Source organism: Chlorocebus sabaeus, chromosome 28 (genome assembly GCF_047675955.1).
Source record: "Chlorocebus sabaeus isolate Y175 chromosome 28, mChlSab1.0.hap1, whole genome shotgun sequence".
Classification (NCBI taxonomy): domain Eukaryota; kingdom Metazoa; phylum Chordata; class Mammalia; order Primates; family Cercopithecidae; genus Chlorocebus; species Chlorocebus sabaeus.
The window spans coordinates 9,496,602-9,507,245 of NC_132931.1; positions in this window are offsets into that span (position 1 = coordinate 9,496,602).

Sequence of the window (10,644 nt, forward strand, 5' to 3'; positions counted from 1 at the left end):
GACTGAACCAATTTACATTGCCAACAACAGAGTCAAGGCTTCCCTGGTCTCCACATCTCATCAACACTTATTATTTATCCTTTTTAAATGTTTTTTTCTAATTGAGACATGGTCTTGCTCTGTCACCCAGGCTGGAGGGCAGTGGCAGGATCATAGCTCGCTGCAGCCTTGACCTCCTGGGCTCAAGTGATTCTCCCACCTCAGCTTCCTGAGTAGCTGAGACTATAGGTGTGTGTCACCACATCTGGCTAGTTTCTGTATTTTGGTTTTTTTGTTTGTTTGTTTGTTTTTGTTTTTTGGTAGAGACGAGATTTTGCCATGTTGCCCAGGCTTCACTTGTCTTTTTGATAATAGCCATCTAATGGTGTGAAGTGCTATATCTCACTGTGGTTTTGATTTGCATTTCCCTAATGATTAGTGATGCTGAGCTTTTTTTTTCTTTTCTTTTAATGTACCTGGTGGTCACTTGTATGTCTTTGAGAAATGTCTATTAAGTCTTCTTTGCCCTTTTTCTTTCTTTATTTATTTCTTATTTTTTTGAGACAGAGTCTCAGCTCTGTTGCTCAGGCTGGAATGCAGTGGCTCAATCTCAGCTCACTGCAGCCTCTGCTTCCCAGGCTCAAGCTATTCCCCTGCCTCAGCCTCTTGAACCACCATGCCCAGCCCACAGAACTAATCTTTAAAGGATGGAGTCATGCTGGGCGCAGTGGCTCATGCCTGTAATCCCAGCACTTTGGGAGGCCAAGGGGGCGGGGGGGCAGATCACTAGGTCAGGAGTTCGAGACCAGCCTGATCAACATGGTGAAACCCCATTGTCAGGCCTCTGAGCCCAAGCTAAGCCATCATATCCCCTGTGACCTGCACGTATACATCCAGATGGCCTGAAGTAACTGAAGAATCGCAAAAGTGAAAATGGCCTGTTCCTGCCTTAACTGATGATATTACCTTATGAAATTCCTGCTCCTGGCTTAACCTGGCTCAAAAGCTCCCCCACTGAGCACCTTGTGTCCCCCACCCCTGCCCACCAGAGAACAACCCCCTTTGACTAATTTTCCATTACCTACCCAAATCCTGTAAAACAGCCCCACTTCTATCTCCCTTCGCTGACTCTCTTTTCAGACTCAGCACGCCTGCACCAGGTGAAATAAACAGCCTCGTTGCTCACACAAAGCCTGTTCGGTGTCTCTTCACTTGGACGCGAGTGAACTTTGGTGCCGTGACTGGGATCGGGGGACCTCCTTTGGGAGATCATTCCTCATCCTCCTGCTCTTTGCTCCATGAGAAAGATCTACCTATGACCTCTGGTCCTCAGACCAACCAGCCCAAGGAACATCTCACCAACTTTAAATCGGGTTAGCGGCCTCTCTTTACTCTCTTCTCCAACCTCTCTCACTATCCCTCAACCTCTTTCTCCTTTCAATCTTGTGGCCACTCTTCAATCTCTCTCTTCTCTCAATTTCAGTTCCTTTCCTTTTCTGGTAGAGACAAAGGAGACGCGTTTTATCCGTGGACCCATAACTCCAGCCCCAGTCACAGACTCCGGAAGACAGTCTTCCCTGGGTGTTTAATCACTGCGGGGACGCCTGCCTGATTATTCACCCACATTTCATTGGTGTCTGATCACCGCGGGGACGCCTACCTTGGTCATTCACCCACATTCCCTTGGTGGCAAGTCAGTTGTGGGGACGCCTGCTTTGGCTGCTCACCCACACTGCAGCCCAGGGTGGCTCACCCACCCCTTCTCTCCGTGTCTCTACCCTCTCTTTTCTCTCCACTTTTCTGGGTGGCAAGCACCTCCCACCCCTTTTCCACTTTCCTGGGTGGCAAGCACCTCCCACCCCTTTTCCGCTTTCCTGGGGGGCAAGCGCCTCCCACCCCTTTTCCGCTTTCCTGGGGGGCAAGCGCCTCCCACCCCTTTTCCGCTTTCCTGGGGGACAAGCACCTCCCACCCCTTTTCCGCTTTCCTGGGGGATAAGCACCCCCCCAACTCTTCTCTCCATGTCTCTACCCTCTCTTATTTCTCTCCACTTTCCTGGGGGGCAAGCACCCCCCAACTCTTCTCTCCAGGTCTCTACCCTCTCTTTTCTCTGGGCTTGCCTCCTTCACTATGGGCAACCTTCCACCCTCCATTCCTCCCTCTTCCCTTAGCCTGTGTTCTCAAAAACTTTTAAAACCTCTTCAACTCACACCTGACCTAAAACCTAAATGCCTCATTTTCTTTTTTTTCTTTTTGAGATGGCGTCTCGCTCTGTCACCCAGGCTGGAGTGCGTGGCGTGATCTCAGCTCACTGCAAGCTCCGCCTCCCGGGTTCCCGCCATTCTCCTGCCTCAGCCTCCGGAGTAGCTGGGACTACAGGGGCCTGCCACCTCGCCCGGCTATTTTTTTGTATTTTTAGTAGAGACGGGGTTTCACCGTGTTAGCCAGGATGGTCTCGATCTCCTGACCTTGTGATCCACCCACCTCGGCCTCCCAAAGTGCTGGGATTACAGGCGTGAGCCACCGAGCCTGGCCGCCTTATTTTCTCCTGCAACACAGCTTGACCCCAATACAAACTCGACAGTGGTTCCAAATAGCCAGAAAACGGCACTTTCGATTTTTCCATCCTTCAGGATCTAGATAATTCTCGTAAAATACACAAACGGTCTGAGGTGCCTGACGTCCAGGCATTCTTTTACACATCGGTCCCTCCCTAGTCTCTGTTCCCAATGCAACTCGTCCCAAATCTTGCTTCTTTCCCTCCCGCCTGTCCCCTCAGCCCCAACCCCAAGCATCGCTGAGTCTTTCCAATCTTCCTTTTCTACAGACCCGTCTGACCTCTCCCCTCCTCCCCAGGCTGCTCCTCGCCAGGCCGAGCCAGGTCCCAATTTTTCCTCAGCCTCCGCTCCCCGACCCTATCATTCTTTTATCACCTACCCTCCTCACACCCAGTCTGACTTACAGTTTTGTTCCGTGACTAGCACTCCCCCACCTGCCCAGCAATTTCCTCTTAAAAAGTTGGCTGGAGCTAAAGACATAGTCAAGGTTAATGCTCTTTTTCTTTATCCGACCTCTCCCAAATCAGTTAGCTCATAGGCTCTTCATCAGATATAAAAACCCAGCCCGGTTCATGGCCTGTTTCACAACAACCCTCAGACTCTTTACAGCCCCAGACTCTGAAAGGTCAGAAGTCTCATTCTCAATATACATTTTATTACCCAATCCGCTCCCAACATTAAATAAAACTCCAAGAATTAAATTCTGGCCCTCAAACCCCACAACAGGACTTAATTAACCCTGCCTTCAAGGTGTACAATAATAGAGTAGAGGCAGCCCAGTAGCAACGTATTTCTGAGTTGCAGTTCCTTGCCTCCACTGTGAGACAAACCCCAGCCACATCTCCAGCACACAAGAACTTCCAAACTCCTGAACCCGCAGCTGCCAGGGGTTCCCCCAGAACCTCCTCCCCCAGGAGCCTGGGTCAAATGCTGGAAAGCTGGCCACTGGGCCAAGGAATGCCTGCAGCCCAGGATTCCTCCTAAGCCGTGTCCCATCTGTGCGGGACCCCACTGGAAATCGGACTGTCCAACTCACCAGCAGCCACTCCCAGAGCCCCTGAAACTCCGGCCCAAGGCTCTCTGACCCCTTCCCAGATCTCCTCGGCTTAGCAGCTGAAGACTGATGTTGCCCAATCACCTCGGAAGACTCCTGGACCATCACAGACGCTTTCAGTAAATCTTACAGTAGAGGGTAAGTCTGTCCCCTTCTTAATCGATACGGAGGCTACCCACTCCACATTATCTTCTTTTCAAGGGCCTGTTTCCCTTGCCTCCATAACTGTTGTGGGAATTGACGGCCAGGCTCCTAAACCTTTTAAAACTCCCCAACTCTGGTGCCAACTTGGACAATATTCTTTTTAGTTATATACTCCTTTTTAGTCATCCCCACCTGCCCAGTTCCCTTAATTAGGCCGAGACATTTTAACCAAAGTATCTGCTTCCCTGATCATTCCTGGATTACAGCCACATCCATTGCCACTCTTCTTCCCAACCAAAGCCTCCTTCGCGTCTTCCTCTCGTATCCCCCCACCTTAACCCACAAGTATAGGACACCTCTACTCCCTCCTTGGCAACGAATGATGCACCCCTTACCATCCCATTAAAACCTAATCACCTTTACCCTGCTCAATGCCAATATCCCATCCCACAGCACGCTTTAAAAGGATTAAAGCCTGTTCACTCGCCTGTTACAGCATGGCCTTTTAAAGCCTGTAAACTCCCCTTACAATTCCCCCATTTTACCTGTCCTAAAACCAGACAAGGCTTACAGGTTAGTTCAGGATCTGCGCCTTATCTGCCAAATTGTCTTGTCTATCCACCCCGTGGTGCCCAACCCATATACTCTTCTATCCTCAATACCTCCCTCCACAACCCATTGTTCTGTTCTGGATCTCAAACAGGCTTTCTTTTCTATTCCTTTGCACCCTTCATCCCAGCCTCTCTTTGCTTTCACTTGGACTGACCCTGACACCCATCAGGCTCAGCAAATTACTTGGGCTGTGCTGCCTCAAGGCTTCACAGACAGCCCCTGTTACTTCAGTCAAGCCCAAATTTCTTCCTCATCTGTTACCTATCTCGGCATAATTCTCAAGAAAACACACATGCTCTCCCTGCTCATCGTGTGTGGTTAATCTCCCAAACCCCAATCCCTTCTACAAAACAACAACTCCTTTCCTTCCTAGGTATGGTTAGTGCAGTCAGAATTCTTACACAAGAGCCAGGACTGCACCCTGTAGCCTTTCTGTCCAAACAACTTGACCTTACTGTTTTAGCCTAGCCCTCATGTCTGCATGCAGCGGCTGCCACTGCTTTAATACTGTTAGAAGCCCTCAAAATCACAAACTATGCTCAACTCACTCTCTACAGTTCTCATAACTTCCAGAATCTATTTTCTTCCTCCCACCTGACGCATATACTTTCTGCCCCCCTCCACTACCTCTCAGCAAGCCAAACTCATTGCCTTAACTTGAGCCCTCATTCTTGCAAAGGGACTACGCGTCAATATTTATACTGGCTCTAAATATGCCTTCCATATCCTGCACCACCATGCTGTTACATGGGCAAAAAGAGGTTTCCTCACTACACAAGGGTCCTCCATCATTAATGCCTCTTTAATAAAAACTCTTCTCAAGGCCACTTTACTTCGAAAGGAAGCTGGAGTCATTCACTGCAAGGGCCATCAAAAGGCATCAGATCCCATCGCTCAGGACAAGGAGTCATTCACTGCAAGGGCCATCAAAAGGATCAGATCTCATGGCTCAGGACAATGCTTATGCTGATAAGGTAGCTAAAAAAGCAACTAGCCTTCCAACTTCTATCCCTCATGGCAGTTTTTCTCCTTCTCATCTGGCCACTCCCACCTACTCCCCCACTGAAACTTCCACCTATCAATCTCTTCCCACACAAAGCCAATGGTTCTTGGACCAAGGAAAATATCTCCTTCCAGCCGCACTGGCCCATTCTATTCTGTCATCATTTCGTAACCTCTTCCATGTAGGTTACAAGCTGCTAGCTGGCCTCTTAGAACCTCTCATTTCCTTTCCACCATGGAAATCTATCCTTAAGGCAATCACTTCTCAGTGTTCCATCTGCTATTCTACTACCCCTCGGGGATTGTTCAGCATCCCCTGCTTCCCTACACATCAAGCTTGGGGATTTGCTCCTGCCCAGGACTGGAAAATTGACTTTACTCAGATGCCTCGAGTTAGGAAACTAAAATACCTCTTGGTCTGGGTAGACACTCTCACTGGATGGATAGAGGCCTTTCCCACAGGGTCTGAGAAGGCCACCACAATCATTTCTTCCCTTTTGTCAGACATAATTCCTTGGTTTAGCCTTCCCATCTCTATACAGTCTGATAACGGACCAGCCTTTATTAGTCAAATCACCCAAGCAGTTTCTCAGGCTCTCAGTATTCAGTGGAAACTTCATACCCCTTACCATCCTCAACCTTCAGGAAAGGTAGAATGGACTAATGGTCTTTTAAAGACACACCTCACCAAGCTCAGCTTCCAACTTAAAAAAAAAAAAAAGCCTTCTGTCAAAAATAGAGCCCCAAAACTCCCCAACCAAACAAGTGATTACACACTGAACCCCCTTGGACACTCTCTAATTGGATGTCCTGAGTCCTCCCAATTCTTAGTCCTTTAATACCTGTTTTTCTCCTCTTATTCAGACCTTGTGTCTTTCATTTAGTTTCTCAATTCATACAAAACCACACCCAGGCCGTCACCAATCATTCTATATGGCAAATGCTCCTTTGAACAACCCCACAATACCTCCCGTTACCACAAAATCTTCCTTCAACTTAATCTCTCCCACTCCAGGTTCCCACGCCGCCCCTAATGCTCGAAGCAGCCCTGAGAAACATCCCCCATTATCTCTCCATACCACCCCCAAAAATTTTCGCCGCCCCAACACTTTACCACTATTTCGTTTTATTTTTCTTATTAATATAAGAAGACAGGAATGTCAGGCCTCTGAGCCCAAGCTAAGCCATCATATCCCCTGTGACCTGCGCTTATACATCCAGATGGCCTGAAGTAACTGAAGAATCACAAAAGAAGTGAAAATGGCCTGTTCCTGCCTTAACTGATGTCATTACCTTGTGAAATTTCTTCTCCTGGCTCATCCTGGCTCAAAAGCTCCCCCACTGAGCACCTTGTGACCCCCCACCCCTGCCCGCCAGAGAACAACCCCCTTTGACTGTAATTTTCCTTTACCTACCCAAATCCTATAAAACGGCCCCACCCCATCTCCCTTTGCTGACTCTCTTTTCGGACTCAGCCCGCCTGCACCCAGGTGATTAAAAAACTTTATTGCTCACACAAAGCCTGTTTGGTGGTCTCTTCACACGGATGCGAGTGAAACCCGTCTCTACTAAAAATACTAAAATTAGCCAGGTGTGGTGGTGTGCGTCTGTAATCCCAGCTACTCAGGAAAATCGCTCGAACCCAGGAGGCGGAGACTGCAGTGAGCCAAGATCGCACCATTGCACTCCAGTCTGGGCGACAGAGCAAGACTCCATCTCAAAAAAGAAGAAGAAGAAGAAGGAGGAGGAGGAGGAGGAGGGGGAGGGGGAGGGGGAGGGGGAAGAGGAGGAGGGGGAAGAGGAGGAGGAGGAAGAGGAAGAGGAAGAGGAAGAGGAAGAAGAAGAAGAAGAAGAAGAAGAAGAAGAAGAAGAAGAAGAAGAAGAAGAAGGAGTTAAAAAAAAAGATGGGAGTCAGAAGAGTGGTCACCCTTTGGGGCAACTGACTTAAAGGGGCTGCAAGGGGGACTTCTGTGGCCTGGTATGCTCTGTTTGCTAGTTCACCGTTTAACCCTTGTGGAAATTCTTTGAGCTGTACTCTTAGAGTTTGCATACCTTTCTTCTTCTTCTTCTTCTTCTTTTTTTTTTTTTAAGATAGGATCTCACTCTGTCACCCAGGCTAGAGTGCAGTGACTCTGTCATAGCTCACGGCAGCCTCAACTTTCCAAGGCTCAAGAGATTCTCCCTCCTCAGTTGCCCAAGTAGCCAGGACTACAGGTGCACACCACCATGCCCAGCTAATTTTTTGATTTTTTTTTTTTTTTAAGAGATGGGGGGGTCTCTCTGTGTTGCCCAGGCTGGTATCGAACTCCTGGCCTCAAGCGATCCTCCTGCCTCAGGCTCCCAAAGTGCTGGGATTACAGGTGCCAGCCACCGTGCCTGGCCTGTGTACTTTTCTATATGTATATTATGTTTCAATAAATTAATAAACAGGAATGAAATGATATGGTGAATAAACAAAACAAATAATTCTGCAGTTAAGGAAATGTTATATGGGAGCCACAGCCTCCCTATCTTCTCTCCCTCTTTCCTTGAGATAAGACTATTTCTCTCTCTCTGTCTCTCTTTGCCACTTTCCTGGGAATATCCATTTCTTTTTTTTTTTTTTTTTTTTTTGTGTGCCAGAATATTTCTCATTTCAAGGGAAAGGGCTGGCTGGCTACAGCATGTCAGACCCCAGCTGTTTTCCATACTTCTGCCTTTCCCTGCCTTTGGCAATGGAGTCTATCCTCTGAAAACTCTCTCCTACAATGAGACACCCCCACACTTTACCCCCCTCTCCCCACCAAACAAGGCCCATTACCTCCTTCCAAACCCCAACGTGGCAGGTTCCCAGAAACAAAGTCCCCGACCCTTACCCAGGGTCTTTGGCTCAGTCTCCATTCCAGATTCCTGGCTTATCCTCCAGAGCTTGCTAGTGCCGTTCCAGTCCCTGGGATCTGGGGTACCCCTGGGACCCCAAGTCAAGACCTCCTCTTGGCTTACATGAGGACATTTACAAACAGCCATTCCCAAATAAGGTCACATTTCTGAGGGTCTGAGTGGACAATGAATTCTTGGGGTATGTTATTCAACCCAGTACAGATGTATTGCAGAAATAATACCCCCACCCTGTAGATTGCCTTTCTACTGTCTTACGGGTCTCCCTCCCTCCCTCCTTCCCTCCCTCCCTCCCTTCCTTCTTTCCTTCCCTGCCTCCCTCTCTTTTTTTCTTTACCTTCTTTTCTTCCTTCTTTGCCATCTCTCTCCCTCCTCTCTTTCTCCTTCCTTTTCTTCTTTCCTTCCTTCCTTCCTTCCTTCTTTTCTTTTCTTTTCTTTCTTGCCTGCCTCCCTCCCTCCCTCCCTCTTTCTCTCTCTTTCTTTTCTTTTTCTTTTTCTTTGTTTGTAGTGGTGTGATCATAGCTCCCTGTAACCTCAAAATTCTGGGCTCAAGCAATCCTCCCACCTCAGCCTCCTGAGTACCTGGAACTACAGGCGTGCACCACCATGCACTGCTAACTTAAAAAAAAAAAAAATTGCAGAGATGGGGTCTTGCTGTGTTGCCCAGGCTGGTCTTGAATTCCTGGCCTCAATCTCCTGGCCTTAAGCAATCCTCCCACCTTGGCCTCCCAAAGTGCTAGCATTACAGGCAGGAGCCACTGTGCCCAGCCTCTTATGGATGTCTTCTAATGGATTTTAATATAGTTTTATTTATCAACTTTCCTCCTGTATGGGTAAGTGATTATACCCTGTTTATAAAACATGTGAGGCCTGACATGGTGGCTCACACCGGTTATCCCAGCACTGTGGGAAGCCGAGGCAGGCAGATCACTTGAGGTCAGGAGTTCGAGACCAACCTGGCCAACATGGTGAAATCCTTTCTCTACTAAAAATACAAAAATTAGCCGGGTGTGGTGGTGAGTGCCTAGTCTCAGCTACTCGGGAGACTGAGGCAGGAGAATAGCTTGAGCCTGGAGGGCGGAGGTTGCAGTGAGCCAAGATCACACCACTGCACTCTGGACCTGGGCGATAGAGACTCCATCTCAAAAAAAAAAAAAAAAAAAAAAAAAAAAAAAAATTGAGTCCTTTCACCCAAGGGGCATGTCTGTCTATAAATGGCTTCTGCTGAAACTCCTTTTTTTTTTTTCTTTTTCTTTTTTTTTTTTTTTTTTTGAGACAGAGTCTTGCTCTTTTCACCCAGGCTGGAGTGCAATGGCACGATCTCGGCTCGCTACAACTTCTGCCTCCTGGGTTCAAGCAATTCTCCTGACTCAGCCTCTGGAGTAGCTGGGATTACAGGCACCTGCCACCACACCTGGCTAATTTTTGTATTTTTAGTAGAGACGAGGTTTCGTCATGTTGGCCAGGTTGGTCTCAAACTCCTGACCTCGTGATCTGCCCACCTCGGCCTCCCAAAGTGCTGGGATTACAGGTGTGAGCCACCGTGCCTGGCTGAAACTCCTTCTTGGTACTTGTGTCTGAGGCCCCCTCAGTCAGGGCCTTGAGTATGCCCTTGATGTCAGCCCATAGCCGGCGGCCCTGGCTCCTGTTCTCTTCCCTCCAGGCCCTTCCCTGTGGCTGAAGCCGCTGCCCCGTACCCTCCAGGTTGCTGCCTGGGCTCCAGGTTCCTCTGTGTGGATCTCCCAGGAGCCCCCATTGGCTGTGATTCCCAAGGTCTAGGCTGCCATTTGGGCTTCCCACTTCTCGGCCTCCCAAAGTGCTGGGGTTACAGGCATGAGCCACCGTGCCTGGTTGTAAGTTTTAATGAGGTTATAAGGGTGGAAATCTGATCCAATATGACAGGTGTCCTCATAAGAAAAGAAGCCAGGCATGGGTGACCCATCCTTGTAATCCCAGCACTCCCAGGCAGGAGGATTGCTTCAGCCCAGAAGTTCAAGAAGTAAGGTTTTTTCCACCCCTTTTTAATTTATTATTTATTTATTATTATTTTTTTGAGACGGAGTCTTGCTCTGTTGCCCAGGCTGGAGTACAGTGGCGTGATCTCCGCTCACTGCAAGCTCCACCTCCCGGGTTCACGCCATTCCCCTGCCTCAGCCTCCCGAGTAGCTGGGACTACAGGCGCCCACCACCACGCCCGGCTAATTTTTTTTGTATTTTTAGTAGAGACGGGGTTTCACTGTGTTAGCCAGGATGGTCTCGATCTCCTGATCTTGTGATTCGCCCACCTTGGCCTCCCAAAGTGTTGGGATTACAGGCGTGAGCCACCGTGCCCAACCACCCCTTTTTTATTTTGAGACAGGGTCTCACTCTGTCACCCAGGCTGGAGTGCAGAGGTGTGATCACAGCTCATGGCAGCCTCC